Below are 18,152 nucleotides of genomic sequence, written 5' to 3' on the forward strand. Positions count from 1 at the left end.
TGACAAGAGTTTAACAGCTGGCTCGCCAGAGTTGGGAGTGCCTGGTGATTCATTATACATTATAATGATAGTTTTGATTTTTCCTGAATTCATCAAATAATTAAAAACTCCAGCACTGCCATGCCAGAATGAGTTTTCTGAGTGAAACTCAACAAACCAAAAAAGTGAAGAGTTTCTGAGGTGTTGCATTTACTCAGATAATTGTCAAACAGATGGGAACAGCCATCTCTGAGACTCTGGGTCTTATTTTCTATGTGTCATGGCTGATATTGGCAAATACTATCAATAGGGCTTCTTACTATGTGAATTAATGAGGGGACTTTATGAACTGAATTCACTGAGTTACAAAATATATGTGTTTTATACAAAAGAAGTAACAACGTAGTGAAAGTTGAGGAAGAGTGGTATACACAGTTGTATCATCACCGCTAATGAACCATGCTCTTCTTTCATAATGTAGAGGATAAAACATAAACCAGCCCTCCAAAATAAAAACAAACTAACAAATATAACTCATGATTTTGTTCATATTCAGGAAAGCAAATGTGAACCGCAGATAGATATGGAAGCTACTGGTCAACCTTTCTGTGACATTCTTGACTTCTCCTAGGCTCAGAGAAAATAATAGAAAATAGCATAACCAGTATCAAGAAGAAATCTGCAAGTCATTGTCTAGCTCATATTCAAAGGCAAATAAGTTATTTTGCAATGCTGAAATCTACGTTCTGCAATTTCTTTTGAGGCTGCTGAATAAATGGTTTTATCTGGCACTGGATCCTGGATTGGAATGGGACATAGATAAGAAATGCAGTTCAGGCCCTAAAGGACATGGAGAAGTTCAGCTTGCTCCACAGATACATAAGCTATCAACTTCTAATTCTCTGATAGAAAGTAGAAAACAATAGGTATGTATTCAACCCTCAGATCCTCACATGTGTTTTTTATTTATATAGCCAGCACAAGCCACTTAAATATGCCATTTTAACAGAAAAACCTTTTTAAAAGATATTGTACTCTCTACACGAACAGACCAAAAACACATTCAAAGAAATTTGTGTTACATGATGAAAAAATATTGATGTTTCTTATCTTACAGTTAATTCTGTGGTTCCTAGAGAAAAAAATGGCATATCTTAATAGAAATGAACAGATACATGAAAAACTGATAAATGATACATGATTGATAGGTCTTAGATGATGCACATATGGATAAGCAAAACTTTATATCCTATTTTACTGTAGCTTTATACTTGGCCAGTCTCTCCCTGTTCTCATCTCTCAGCCCTACTCTCTACAGTTTCCTCGACCTGCCATTGTTTATTCTTTTATGGGAACAGCATTTTTGAAAATACAAATGCACATAATTATTATGTGTCTAACTGAATAAAATTTAAGAAAAATAATAGTTCTCAAAATCATAGTTTTATAATTTTATTCTCATAAAATGTGTAAAAATTATCTAACAGGTACAAATCAGCAGGTTACCTTTCAAAACAGTTGGACTGATATTTTTGATCCTATCAAAGCACCATTCCAGGGTCCATTACAAAAGCATATTAAAATCATTCTTTTTGCATGTATAAATTTATCTCACCAAAACTTGTTGTATAAATCTCATAATGATATATTTCAAGTGGAATCAAAATATCTGTGATAAAAGGATACAGAAAAGTGTTATCTAAATTTACATATTCCAAAGTACTGGAACATCTTTGCCTAATAGATTGAGTGCTTTGGATCTTAAAAACCGAATTCCAAAGACTAAGAATTTTCACATGAAAACTGTCCTTAGGGAGGGGGACAAATGAGAAGTTCATCAAGTAAAATCTGTGTGTTTTCAGTGGTGGTGTGAAGAAAAACAAGCAACAAGATGAGCCGACCATGCATGTTGTGATAGAAACTGTCCTGGCATATCGGTAACCATAATACTTGAAACAGAATAAATGAAGAACATAAAACACAGGTCCCTTAAAATTTAACGAAAATTCAGAAAAAGCATTTCCTACTAAGTGTTTTTAAAACGAGTGTGATAGGCAGAAATGAGAAACAGTGTCCCAGTAGCAAGTTCCTATGAAAAGTCCAAAGGGGAAAGTGTATAGTTGGCCAGATAGATTTAGAGGTTTAAGTAATGATCACTTGATGTAGGCAAGTAACACAGTTACAACCATTACCTCAGGGCAAATGGAGAAAATTAACAGAAGAAGTTGTCAGTTTCTTGTAGTAGCATTTCACTTGTATTTTTAATAAATAAAACTTGTCTGAGGATCAGAAAAGTAAAACAACCACACTGCCCAACCTTATAGACCAGGCAGCAGTGTCACACACCTTTCATCCCAGTAGCCACTCTAGCTTGCCATAGAAACCAGGAGCTAGTGGTGCATACCTTTAATTTCAGAACTAGAGAGGATTATAAAATGGTAGGAGATAGTTCTCAGACAGGGTCTCATTTTGAGATTCCTGGAGGCAAGATCACCAGTTTCAGACTGAGGTCGAAGTAAGAGCCAGTGGCTAGCTATTTTGCTTTTCTAACCTTCAAATTGAACCTCATTTCCTCTCTCTGAGATTTATTAATTATGCATCAGTTTCTCATATTCCCATAATTGTACAATCTAGTGGCCTGAGTTACCTCCACTAGAGGTCACCTCCTCAAAATCCTACCTCCTTCTCATAGTTACATAGATGAGGGACAGAGTTCCTGACACAAAACACAACTTTCACTTCAAAGAAGATAAAATATAGTTTATTCTGGAGCTAAATATAAATGACCATAACCCCAGGAACACAAATTTACATTACTACAAACTACATGTTCCAAAGTGGGAACAGTCTCATAAAATTTTGATAGAAACAAAACAAAGAAAATCATTAATCAACTTTTAAAATATATATTTTTGAGATGTAATGTAGACAGATTAGAGCAAAGTTGATAAAGCTCTCATTGCTTACAGACTCTGATACAATCTGTCAACAAACTTAACTTTTGATTAGTTGAAAAGCCAGTGTTTTGGATTTGCCTATTGTCCAGAAAGTTGTTAGGTCAGATGAAGAGGAGCAGAACAATGGTTATTTGAATGGCTAACGACTGCCCCTTTACTATGTAAGAGTGATTCTAGCTGAGTCTTCCACCAACGAGCGGACAGGAGATACAGAGTCCAAACTGACCATCTTTTATAATCAGGAAAGGTTCTGAGCAGTGGGACTGGAGCATCAATCCAGCAAAAACATCTCTGGCTTGCAATTTGTTCTGCTGACAAGATGTGCTGGGGCAATGGTGGCATAGAACTAACTCATGGGAGTGACCAACCCATGACTGGTCCAACTTGAAGCTCACTTCAGGATAGATTCACGCCTGACTACCTGGAGGGCCAGGACCAGAGGTTGAACACCTCAGAGACCTAGGATAGAACCAAACAGACTGTCAAAAAGAATAAACCAGTGAAATGATTCGTGATGGTGTTCTGCTATCCTCATACATCTGTGACCAATTGAATCAGAGAAGTGTCATCCATCAAGTGACAGAAGCAGATGCAGATACTACAGTCAAACACTAGGCAGAGCCAGGGGAACCCCTCTGAAGGAGGGGGGATTTGTGTACATTATACAATGTATATAAACTTCAGAAAATACATTGTAAAAAATAATTCAGGTTTTATGTGCCAACTAGTTGTTGAAGTTATACAAATAAAACAAGTTCAAAGTGGAAAAGTTCATATTTTCTTGATAAGTGAAGATGAATTAGATCCAATAAATTTGACATATAAGACATATTTGTGCAATAATATTTTTTAAATATTGAAGCCAATATAAATTTACCTTTAGTAACTTTTCTTTCTCAATAAAAACATATAATTATTAATTTTTCTATGAAATTTCTTTTCTTAACCTTTTGTACATATATATTTATTTAATTTATTATTCTTTCATACATTTTATAATGTAGTTATAGGATAGAACCAAGCATGACTAGCCAAAGGAAAAGAGTCAATGAAATAATTCCTAAGGATCTTTTGTTATAATCATAGATCAGAACCTAGCGATCAGAGCAGCTTCATCTAACAACTGATGGAAGCAGATGCAGAGACCCAATGGCCAAACATTAGGCAGAGCTTAGGGAACTCCATTAAAGAAGGCAAGGAAGGATTGTAGTATCCAGAGGGATGGAGGACACAAGGAGTCTACAGAATAAGCTAAATAGTTCTCATAGTGCCTCACAGAAACAAGTGACAAACATGACACTCTATGGGTCTGAACTAGGTCCTTTACGTAGATAGACCACATAGTAGTATAGCTTGGTGTTCTTGTTGGACCCTTTTCCTCCTGCTGGGTTGTCATGTCTAGCTATGAAATGAAGTTGTGCCCAGTCTTTTTTTTTTTTTGAAGGGACACAGAGAAGGAATTTATCTGGCAGAGAGTAGAGGTTGGAGAGGGCCTGGGAGATTGGGGTGTGATATATAAAAGTTAAAAAAATAAATAAATTGAAGAGCTTATTTCACAGAATATTATAGGATTATAGTGATGTTTTACATCACTGTATCTTAAATACATCAATTATAAAGCATTACATAAGGTCAAAACTTCACAGTGAAAATGTCTGTTATGATGACCAGGAACCCTAAATTAACCAAGAGTTGAAAATTATAGATGATCTCAGTCAAAGGAAGATGAATTGGTCATGGAAGTTATTTTTAAATAGAATTTTAGGATTTTAAATACCATGTTTTATTTATTTTACATACCAACCACTTACTCCTCCCTCCTCTACATCCCCGCCCTTTTCCCACTTACATATGGTTCCCCTCCATCTCTATTCAGAAGGCGCAGGCATTCCATGGGCTTGCAAAAATCATGGAACATCAAATTGAGGCAGGACCCAGGCCAGGTAATCCACCATGGGGAACAGGTTACCAAAAACCAGCTAAGTGCAAGGAAGAGGTACTGTTCCCAATGTACGATTCCCTACTAAGCGACCAAGCTACATGGGACTTCTTAATTGACCTGTTTTGAAATTTGGGTTCCTATGGGTTTTCCGTCAAAGCCATGGCAAAAGATACACACATACCAGACAATTTTCTGAGATTAAGATTGTGAAGCCATTTATTTCTCACTAACTCTACCATACCTGCTGAATAGGATAGTCACATGTGGTTTGAAAACCTCAGCAATTTGCCGTTCTGGTGCCTGAAGAAGTTGGAAAATGCAATCAATAAATATAAATGATATCCAAATAATTGAAATGAAGGAATTTCCAAGTGTGTCAGAACTTGAAATGCTTTGTGTTTTCAAATACTTGACAAACTTGCTGATAATTAGTCGGAAGGACAATTCTGTTTCTTAAGTTTGAGGCAGTGGATTCCACTCTGGAGACAAATGAGAGAAAATAAGCTTTGATTAGCAAAGTTTACCAAATTATACTCAAGCTGATCACTGGCAACCTTATTTTTAGCAACGGGTGTAGACATATCCATGGAGTCAATATAACTGTGTTAGAAAGGATTAAAAGTTAAAACACACACACAATACAAGACTGCCCCTCCCCAATGGGCCTGTACTTGTAACCTGTCAAACTCTGCAATTACTCATGTTCTAATCAGGTAATCACTCTTACTGGGATCACTTGACAACTTTTTCCAGAAACTTTCTATAACAAAGTCTTCAATGAACAGGCAGAAAAGAGACAAAACTAAGCAACTCATGTAAGAGAAACAACAAACCAAAAGAAACCAAGATGCTTATTTAAGATTTTAAGAGACAATTTGGGGATCATTTTGGTTGGTTTACCACATTCAAGCATCATTTTACAAGAAAGACACAATGACTTTAAGTATACTGGTAATTAATGGCAGAGTGACTTTATTTAACTCTAGGGAAGACATAATTTTTTCAAGCAACTTAAAAAGTAAATAATCCAATTTATGTTAAAATGCAAGGTCAACTTCTCTAAATCTGAACAGAAGATTGAAAATATATCTAAAAGGGCATGACTTTAATACTGTTTAGTTAAGTCTTTTTGAGGTGGCAACCTAGGATATTATTCAAGTGAATAATGGGGAAAAATCATAGAGTGTAAGTTCTTTTGAATAGCAATGAAGCATGCTTAAACGAGTGAATAAATGGTGCATAAGTACATAAATACTGCAAGTTCACAAATAAAAAATACTGAGAATTTGTCCATATTGCAATTCAAGTACCCAGAGAATCATGGTTGATCATTGATGAGAGATTTACAGCGTGTAAGCAGAATTAAACATACATATGCTTACCCACACATTAAAAACAAACAGTGTAAACACATAAATAGACAGAGTTGAAAATTAAAGAAGGGCAGATAGCTTATTCTGAATAAACACGTAAGAGTCCGCGCTGCTCAGATGCATAATGACTTTGAATGTGACAAGCTTCACTAGCAACAAAAAATTCTGAAAATTAAACCTAAAGTGACATAAGGTTTTATTCTCATAAAATTGGGCAAAACTTAATTTTGTAATCATTAAGGCAAAATTTACCAAAATTGAATGAATATGCAGTGTGTATATTATTATTCATAAATTAAATACAATGTCATCTTCAATTATATACCCAAAATATCTTGCATCCATGTAAGAGCAGGGACACATGGACTTTGCTATGCTGTTTCTAAAGAAAATTATAGCTTCTAATTTAGACTTTTTCTCCACATTATATCTGTCTGTGGGTCTCTGCATCAGCTCTTATCTTCTGCTGGGAGAAGCCTCTCTGATAATGACGACAGCAGAATACCATTAGGTATCAATTGAAGGGCTGTTTTTCTTTGACAATCATGTCTGCTTCTACCCTAGGTCACTGGGTTTATCCAGTCTCCAGTCCCTGGCTATCTAAGCGGTGTCTGGCATGGACTCTCTCTCCTGGCATGACCTCAAGTTAAAACAGACATTAGCTAGCCACTCCTACAAGTCCTATGCCACAGCTGTCCCAGCACATCTTACAGGAAGGACAGGTCAAAGGTTTGGTTGCTGGGTGGGTGTCCATGCTTCTTCTTAGGCAGACTGCAGATTACCCTCCTGCACAAAAGAGTCTAGAAGGTAGGGGGTAAAGACTCCATATAGGCAACAGCTCAACTTCTTCATGTTCAATGAGCTGTCAATGAATTGTGTGGCTGTTATCCTGGAATGTTAAATTCAATCATCTCTCCATTCACTCTCTCCCTCCATTCCATTCCTCCCTCCACCTAAGAAATAAATACAGCAAAGCTGCCTGTGCTTCTATATTGGATTTAGTGGAAAATTGCTGTGTAAGTATATTTTTTTGGAGTTTGTGGTTAAATCTTGTGGATATTCTTTAATAATGGGCCTATTATCCGTTTTTTTTTTTTGCTATCTCTAAGGATCTAGTTATATAAATATCAGAACTTATGACATTTTATTTATGTATCAGTTACTTAGTTATATTCTTAATTAATTAACTTATTTGTTTTTCGAGACAGGGTTTCTCTGTGTAGCCTTGGCTATCCTGGAACTTGCTCGGTAGTCCAGGCTGGCTGGGTTTTCCAGCAGATAGCATTGAGGCAGAGCCGGTCCCATCAATGATCTCTCCCAGGGTCTGAGCAGGATGGTGAGTGTCAATGATCCAGACCTCCCCCCCTGGCTACCTGGGAGATCAACCCTGAGCTGGGAATCTGTAGAAGCAGGATCTCATTTAATTGTATTAGACAGGAACTTATATAGGGTGGTGATAGGTGGTGGGAGTCTTGGAATGCGGTGAGATGGAGTAAGGAATAAGGGCCAATAATCTCCTGACACAGTGGCAGGGCAGAGGAGGGTTTAGGTCAGGCTGTGCTGAGTCACTCATGTGTGGAAGTCATGGTCAAAGACTGGTCTCTAAACTCAAGGTGTGCTCAGGAAGTTACACTGGGCCTCACACCTGATCGCCATGAAATAAAACACAGGCTGGCCTCAGTTTCAGTGATCTGGCCTGCCTCTGCCTCCCAGGTGCCCAGGTCATGTGACATTTTAAAATTATAGCTATTTCTAACTTTTTGCCTTTATCTTCAATCTATCTATTTTTCTGATAGTCTCAAGCAATCTTGCAAGTCCATTTAGCATTTTCTTTCATTTCAATATCAATACTATAAGTTCTGCTATAGAATTTATCAATAATATTTATTACTCTCACTAGAGTTTTCTTGTATGACTGTGTCTTTTTCTTTTTCTTTAATTGCTGAACATATTAAAAAGAAATATGTTCACTTTCTAATTCCAAATGCTACATACATATAAACAAAGGTGGTGGTTCCTTTTATTTCCCTGGCATTCATGAAAATGGAAAACAAGTCTCTCTTCTTCTGTCTGGCCATTTTATATTATTAGTATAAACTGTACATAATAGGGTATGAAACTTTACAAAGCATTTGTTCAATTTTACACACTATATTAATGTTTCATTAGAACATCAAGAAATCATGCCATACATCTCCTTTTATTATGCACTATGCAAAATACATGTTCCCAAGTTTAATAAGAGTAATTACTAGGTTTGAAGGAATACAAAGTACATTGATAATATTAATATTCACCAGATAATGCAAATACTAATTGTTTTGTCCCTAGTAGATATAATTTAATGAATTATTTTCATTGCAACTAGGATGCTGTTAATACATGCAATGGAAAGGAAAGTCAGTATTTTAAAATTTAATTCTACTTATTGTTTTAGTAAAAATGAATAAAACATTTTACCGAGCTACTTTCTGAGAGTGCCACTCCGGCAACCCAACAGTTAACATTCGCTTTAACCTTTCCAATTAACAAAAGTAACTAGATTTCACTTCATCAAAGTCTGTAAAGTTGATGAAACATTTCAATTTTTCCCTTTCTAATTTCCTCTGTAGAAAGAATCTTATGTAGATGTGAAATAATTTTATAAATTTTTAATAAAGTAACCTTAATCCCCTACCATGCCTCAGTTTTTACATTTGCATTTTCATAAGTGTGTATTAACTTGTTGTACATTAAGCACCGTATTTTGGGATTCGACTAATCAAATTTAAACTCGGTGTCCCGTAGAACACAAAACCTAGTTACTTGGTTTCACCTGTTCACATAATTGATTTCTGTTTTCATGGGATGTGGATGAAGTAACTGCTTGGACAGTTATTCAGATAGGTCCACAGATGTCCGTGCCTCTGTTCATTCCCGTGTGCCTCGAACTGTGAAAAGAAACGAAGTGAAGCCACTCTGTACTGCCTGGGACTCCATTGTATAGGAAAAGCAAGGGACGTAACGCACCGTGCAAGTTTAGACAATGGAAGGGTTCATTTATTTTCAAGAAAGCTTGGAAAGAATAGTAAGAAAACAATGTTACCTAATATCGTGGAAATCATAAAACAAGTGTTTCTAATTGTTAAATTGCAAACATTTCCAAACGTCCCTTCAACGTACACTTTTAAAATTTGCCGCATTGGAAATAGACAATAGCAATTACAGGGCTAGTTGTTTTTCACACTATAAGATTATAGCCTAAACATGCACATATTTGAAAAATAGGCCAAATGAATATTGTAGTTCCATTGTGGTGGAAATGTAACCTTAAATAACCATTAGAATAGTATCAGCACAATATATAAAAATCATCTATGCTGTGCTACCTTCTTTACTATCTAATATTTTTGCATATTTTAAATCTTCTGGTAAACCAATATTCATCCTTAAAGCTAATTGTAGGTAAGATCACTCAATACTGAAAAACATATTATATATATACACATATATATATTTCCATATATATGGAAATAAATTATATTTTAACCGTCAGCACAAAAAAACTAAAAATAAATAATTAAAAAATAGAAAGGGTTTTGAGTAGGTAGTTTATGGAAGGATTAGAGGGAGGAGTTGGAAATGATATAATCATATACTAATAAATAAAAAATACCTCCTATTGTCTTCAGAGAGTTTTCTCTATGTGGTATTCTAAAGAATACTGGCATTATATGTATGAAGTTGAGGACTTATATCCATGTAGAGATCCTGAAGTTTAGTTTAGAATGTCAGGGTGTTCCAACTGAAGAAAATGAGAGGAGAAGGTTAAAGGGAATTACAGATGAACTTTGAGTAGTAGGATGTAATGTCCTAATGAGAAAATTCTGAATGAGGCGATGTGACTGAAAGGCATTGGTGTCTTTCTTCAAACACTAGAGTTTCTCAGTAATGTAATTAATGTGGTGAAGGTGGCAAGGGCTGTAACTCTGTCAATTCTGTGCTTTGCTTTGGCTGCTGATGGACAAACATCTTAAAATAGAGTTGACCTGCTGGCATATTTTATCTGAGCAGTGCATCCTGAAAAGACATAGGGCAGGAAATCAAAGCAAAATCCTGGAGGTAGGAACTGAAACAGACACATGGAGAAGTGCTGCTTAGTGGCTTTTTCTTTACGGTCTCATCATCCTGCTTTTTTAGACTTAGGAGCTTGACCAGCCCAGGGGTGGTACCATCCACAGGGTGCCCTCACTATTAATCTTCAGTCAAGAAAGCCCATCACAGGCTTGCATGCAGGCAAATCTTATGGAGGTATTTTCTCAACTGAGAATCCCTCTTTCCAAATAACTCTAACTTGAGTTCAGAAAAGCAAAGCAAGCAGTCCCTGACTCTTACCTCTATCTCCGTCTGAAATGACAATCCTGCCAGGAATCTCAGCATGAGACTTGTCTAAGAGCCATCTCCTCCTGTGTTATATTCCTCTCTAGGGCTGGAATTAAAGGTGTGCACCACTACTGCCCAGTTTCTATGGCAAACTAGTTTGGCTACTGGGATTAAAGCTGTGTGTCACTACTGCCTGGTCTGTAAGGCTGACCAGGATGGCTGTTTTTCTCTCTGATCTTCAGGCATGCTTTATTTATTAAAACATGAAGGAAATATTTCTACACCATCTGGGACAAACCTCTTAAATTGGAAAGCGTTGGGAGGGAGTACTTTGTAATGTTTGTACGTATCTGCTGAAAGCCTTTCTCCAGGGATAATCTTTGAATGCTGTCATCTACTAACCAGTTTGGGGGCCAAATAACGTTTCTTCCTTAAGACAGATAGTATGTTTGTTTTCTGACATATTCAATGCAAAGGAAAGAGATGGCTGTTTAGCTGCCATTTTCTCAAGACTGGAGATAGAATTAGTTCAGGTTCCTTGGGTTTGACCTATATGTACAGGGCCCACAATGGTGAATTCTGACTTCGATCTGTAAGGGAAAAGAGGACAACATGAAGCTCTTTGCATCTTAGTCTTCTCCCACTAAGGCAATCTCTAAATTCGTCTGGACTTAATAACTTCCTGTTTATTGAATTGATAAAACTACTAGGCAAACAAACAAAGATCTTCCTACTATTCAGAGGCAGTGTGAGTTCCTGTTAGAGCGTTCTTCTAACAACTATTGTCGTCCCTCCAGTTACTATGCCTAAAACCACTGATTTCATTGTTTTGCATCATGAGTTGATGCTACCTTGCTAGGAAGTGAATGGGGAATGCATTGACTCACACCTGTCACCCATTGCCTCATACTCATGAATGGTGGAATTACCTATTAAAGATGCAGAGACAGCATATGCTAGATTTCTGTCATCGTAATAAAATGCCAGAGACAACCACTTTAAAAGGGAGAATTGTCTATTTTTGCTCATAATGTATGAGTTTTTCAAGTCATGCCACTTGACTTTGTTGCTCTCTAGCCTGTGACAGCCGAAGGACACAGGAATTTTATCATCTTTTGTCTTCGTACAGAGACAGAGAAAAGCATAGACTCCCAACATCCTGTTCAAAGAGGTGTCTATGATACCTGGACTTTCTCTCACTATACCCATTTCTTCTCCATATATTATCCCACAGAGGACCAAGCCTTTACAGGTGTTTGGGGAATATTCAAGATTCAAATCCTAGCACTGGAAATCAATATTATCTAAGAAAATCCTGGCTACCACAAAATCTCTGAGGTAGAACAAACATGTCTGAGCACAAAGCAGTTTCAAAGACGAAATGGCATGTTGCTGTATCCTTAATGGCTGCCTTTATATTTGTGTCTTATTTGATAATGTTTGCTACACCATCAGGTTAGAAAATTTGATTAGTAAATAGGAGAACTACTACTAGGAGGCTAAAAAAATGCTTTCAAGGAACTGAAAATTAAGAATTTAATTCAGCTGCTTTGAATCTCATACTGAACCATTGTATACTGAAAATGACATGATATCATGGTTTTTATTTTCTAGAGTAAATTCTCAATAAGGCTAACTTATGATAGAAACAACCTATCTCTGTTTAGATCAGAATCACAAGAGAAAACCCAAAAGACTGCTCTGTTTTAACAAATAACCGTGTCTCCAAAAGGATCCCCCGTGAGAACCTCATTACTCTGTGAGCTCCCACACACCTCAAGGATCAGAGGATCTAACTGCCCCACAGCTCTGATATGAGAAACAAACCTGTTCTCTTATGGGTTATTGAAGTTCCCGTGAAAGAAACTTTTAAAAAGCCTTTGCATACCCGCCTGTAGCATTTTGGATTTCCCAGAAACTGGTGCGACATGGGGGTGTGCATAAAATTATAGTCAAGTGTTCCCAAGAAACTGTGGTATGAGAGAAGAAAATTGAGACAAATACGGAAAAGAAGCAATTCCAGGTCCCTTATTAAGCCAGTTTGATGAGCACAGGAAGGTAAGTCCTGCCTGGCATCCTGGGACCTCCTTTAGAGCACTCAGCACGGAGACATCACACCTGGAAGCCAGGGACCTGCAGTGCAACCACATTAACTCCCATCAATCACTGGATGAGAGATGTTCCCCGGGGCATGTTAGTTCACAGGCATCGCCATGTGGTGTGGGTCCAGCAGGCAGCAGAGGGCAGAGAACACCTGCAGAGAGTCTCAGGGACTGACAGTTGCAGGTTAGTCTGGTATGAACAAAAATGTTAAATACTGACAGGGCACCGGCAATGTGCCAAAGATATAGACAAAATTGACTCCTTTATTAATAAAAACACCTTCTTTATAGAGTCCTGATTTGGATTAAAAAATAACTCTTTTGGGTCTTGTCTTTCTGCAAATATTTTTGCTATAATTCTGAATTTTGATGATGTGAGGATAAAAATGAGTTCCTCGAATTTTCTAATATGAAGGATTTGATCTTATATCAACAGCAAGATTTTTGTATCACATTAAATAAGGTCAATGAGATAATTATATGAGAAAGTGCAATGTAATGCTTAAGTACTATAATGATTTCAGCTAATTAATTCCATAAATCTGACATTTAAAGATTAAATGGTGTTAAATATCTTACCCAAGAACTAGAAAATTAAAAGACACATGGGTTTATTTTCCTATGCAAAGCTATAGAACTATCCGTTGAGTAAACCCATCTATAAAATGCAGAAATATTTCAAATTATATTAAGTCATTTGTTATATTTTGTGTTTGACATTAAGTTATATAGTAGTTAAACATAAGGCTGCTGTATAGAAAGAATTAAAAAAATGCTTCCTACTTTCTTCAATAATATTCTCTATGAACTAAGTTGAGGAAATGGAGTGTTAGAATACACTGAGAACAAATGTTGTCTTAAAATGTCTTTACTTAGTGAAAACAGTAGTAAATGGTTGGAAAGTGTGGACATTATATTATACATTATACATTATCTAAAGGCAGATTAAAAAATCTTATTACAGTAACTGAACCTGGTAAACTATGCATGCAATTGATTGTGTGATGTGTTGTGTGCAATGAGATATATGGTCTGTAAATGCTTTCTTTCTCAATAAAATTTTCTTTTATTTCTGTTGTTTTAGCTTCTATTAAAATAAAATTTACTATTAATTATACATATGGCAGCTTTTTAGTATGTGAAGTGTATTTTAACCTATAGAATTCAGTGACTACAGTGTATGTATAGTTTAAAAAATTTAAAAATGACAATTGTTTGGGAATTAGTAGTACTATTCTAAATTGAATAATTATTGTCTTACTGATGCAATGTTTTGTTTTCTAAAATTGAAATTTCTGATACAGATTCAAGGAAGTTTCTGTAGAAAACAAGATTTCTTTCTTCATGGCTACATTATTTTAACTATGTGTATTCATATTAAACTAACATTTATACATGTACACGTATGGTCTGGACCAGCACAGTAATTCATACCTATTTTATCTATAAAATGTACTTGTATAGTACTTGCATATCATTATTCTTTTTCAGCTGATAAACAAAGAGACTGAAATCTTTGTAGGTGTGAATACTGTTTTATGAAACTGGGAATTCAAGTATCTCAGAGCAGGCTGATTTCACTGTCTTTGCGTAGATAACAAGAAACCAAGTTGCTGGATTGTGTGGTGAAATACATTTCAGGTTTCTAAGAAATCACGAGTTTGTTTTCTGTAACAATGACACTATTAACAGTGTCTAAAGATTCTGTTTGATTTCTTTTGCCAATATTTGTCCTTTTGCATTTTCCTTACTGCATACAGCAGGTGTTCCAGAAAGTGGAAGGTAGCATATCAAATCTCTTCAACATGTTTTCCTGATGAATCATGTCTGACCATCTTTCTGAGTACATGTTAGCCAACTGTCTTCTCTAGAGACGTGAATTCTTGCTTGACTTAATTAGGTACATGCCTGCCAAGAAGTTTCTCCCAATCTCTGCATCATCTTTTTTTTTTTTTTTTTTGCCTCCACTGATGTCTTTGATGTGTTGAGTGGCTTTTGATCACATTGATTGTATGAAAATAGAAAGTACAATTTTCTTTATTCATATTTTGGAAGACTATAAATCTCAAAAATCTTCATTTTTTTGGCCACTGTTTCCTATGCTTTGATAAAATTTCTCTTTAAATCATTATTCAAAACAATGACAAAAAAATCTAATTTAGTTGTAGTTGCTTCTATTTCAGGACATTTGCTTCATTCAGTACTAGAAATTAGGTTTGTACATCACGTGAGATATGACTCTTCCATAAGAATATGTTATCACAAAAACATAATTTAACCAATGCATACACCATGCTAGAAATATTAAGACTTTAGCTAATTAAAAGTTTAGTCATGTTATTTTATACAATTCATTTGTTATGCTTCAACTAAATGTGTTTTTAAAACCAAAAGTCACTAAATATTAAGATAAATGTGTTCATATGCTTACTAATTTTATTTTTAGGTATTATGAGATGGTTATACATGAATATACCCAAATATGTAATAATTATAAAATATATCGCAAATATTGAGTCTATTGATATATTTATGGTGCGGCAATTTAGTTTTATTTTTTATACTTAGAAATACTTATAAATTGAAACAAGATAATGTTTTCACAGCTATCTATCTGCTGTAAGATAGAAAGTATTTTTGTGACTTTTATCTAAGCTTTACATTTCATAGCACAGGTAAATTATTAAGTCAAAAATTTAATAAAGTTACAATGTTAATTTCAAAATTTTTAATGTTATAAAATATTTAAAGTCTAAAAATCATGAAACATATGAAATACTTATTTGAAAGGGCTATCAAAATAAAAATATATGTTAGCTGCTAAAAGTTAAGCAATACTATATCAGAATTTTCTGTTATTAGAATTTCAAAACACATTATTTGGATTTAATTTGAACTGCACATTCTTACCAATAATATTTTCAATAAAATAAAAATGTTTACCATGTAATTAGAAAATGAATAAATATATCTATATTTATATGTAACTACATATATATAGCATTCTTTTCAATTAAAATATATAAAGTAAAGAAACACCTAAGTAACTACTATCTATTATATTTATGAAATCAGTAGCTTCAAATAAATTATTATCTATACGGAAGAATTGCAAATGTTAGATGTCAAACATTTGTTTGACTCAAATGTATCTAGTTTCAGAAAATGTAATTTTTATTTATCCTATAAGTAGAATGATGGTAATAAGGTAAGTAAGCCATTTGTAAACCATGCTTAAACTAAAATTTTCTCTCTTTAATTAGAGAAAAATATGATAATAAATGCATTGTCTTATACTCTAATATTTAGCATAACTGTTCTACAGTGCTCAGGAACCTGAATTTGTTGTACCATATATGTGTTTGTGGCCATGTGTGTATTTGTGAACATGTGTGTATCTTAAATTAGACTCTAAAATTAGAATAATGCAATATGAATCTTTGGAAGAAAAGGGTCAGATTATTTAATTATTTTATGTTCATGGGACAACTGATTTAATGTCCAAGAATAATTTTTCTTATATTTTAACATAAGACTAGTCTTTCTATATTTATACTAATATTATGTAGCAAAATATGACATTATTTCATGAATTCTGTCTCAATATTGAGGTGATAAATAAAATAGTCTATTATGAATTTTAAAATTAATCAATTTTATGCTTGTTTAGTTTGTATGAATATTGTTGTACCACATGTTCTCCTGGTCACTCAGTATGTCACAAAAAGGTGTTAAATCCATTGGGACAAAAATTAGAGTTACTTTTGAGCTATTACATGAGTGCTATGAATTGAAATCAAGTCATCTGCAAGAATAGCTAGTGTTCTATGCCGTTGATAATCCATGTATCTCTCAATAATTGTCCTTTTAGGCAGTAAATATATTTCTAAATTAGAAATGACCGGAAAGTAAGCCTATTATTGATAAAGACAACCATCCCATGGGACACATTGTGATTGTTATCTACCTCAATAAAACTATCTCTACTAGTAAAGGTTTTCTAATTGTGTGACACCTACAAGTTTCCACAAAGGAAAGCTTGTTACACCTATTTTTATTACAGCTACATCAATCTTCTTACGATAAAATAATTCAGTTTTATGAGAAAATTTTTGAAACCATGCTTTAAGTGGCTAAGTGTAGGAAAATCTGCCTTTCCATAAGGCTATCACTAAATAACCCCCTCGACCTCATCAGTTCTGATATTGCTTGCATCTTGTTACATTATCAGATGAATTTCCAATTCTTTGTCCAACTGTGGAACGAAATACAGGATTAGACTGTCCCTCTACTAGTCTTACGTGTTACATCATTTTAAATTTTCAGCCCATGATACAAACTATGAACTAAAACATGAGAAGATGAAAAATAGCAGTGTAGAACTTTTAATATTACATATATAAGAAAAGGTGAACTTCTTTTGTTTTATTTTTAGCATATATAGCAATTCATGATTTGAAGTTTATATAATTAATGGACAACAAATCTTTGAGAAAGTTATCCCTACTGAATTAAAATATTTACTCAAATATATTAGGCTACCAGGCAAATAGACATGAAAAGCAGAGTTAATATTGAGGTAGACCTTCTGTGAAATGTCTAAGGAAGTTATGTTTCATACAGTTTGTAACCAAGTGGGAACCATATCTGAAAACAGTCAAAAGCTGTTATTACAAGGAACAGATGCTTAGTTATATGACCTGTCAGAATCTGACAGTCTATACCAAAACTGTGGTGATAATAAAACTATAATTTGGGCTATGTATTTTATAAGTGGCGCTTAATCAATACTAAAAGAAAGGGAAAATCACATCTAGTAAATAAGACACCATGGATTTGGGGAAAAAAAAGCAGGAAGGTGTATATGGGAGTGGTTGGAGGGAGAATAGAGAAATGCAATTAAATTAAAATCTCAAAAAATGTGCAGCTAAGCAACCATTCAATTGAAACATCAGCCCACAAAATTAGAAAAATATTTTACTAGCAAAACGTCTGATAGACAGTTAATATCTAGACTACACACAGAATCCAAAGAACTAAGCTTTAATAAACAAATAATATAACTAAAATTTGGGTCATACAACTAAGCTGAAAATTCTCAATAAATGAAACGAATGGTTTGAAACATTTTTTCTTAAATGTTCAATATCTATAACCATCAGGGAAATTCAACATCAAAATACTTTCAGATTTCATATCACCCTAGCAAGAACAGCCAAGATACAATAAAAACAAAACAAACAAAAATGGCTTTGATGCCATCATGGATGTGGAGAAAGAACATTTATTCACAGTAGCTGGGAGTTCAGGCCGGTGGTACCACAGTGAAAATCTCTGTATAGGTCTTCCAAAAGCTAAAACTAGATCGATCACAAGATCTGCTACACAAGCATTAGACAAATGCCCAGTTTTTAGGATAGTGGTAGTTTTCAGGTAA

Source organism: Alexandromys fortis, unplaced genomic scaffold, assembly GCF_014885135.2.
Source record: "Alexandromys fortis isolate MF-2015 unplaced genomic scaffold, M_Fortis_MF-2015_v1.1 scaffold_19, whole genome shotgun sequence".
In the NCBI taxonomy this organism is placed as follows: Eukaryota; Metazoa; Chordata; class Mammalia; order Rodentia; family Cricetidae; genus Alexandromys; species Alexandromys fortis.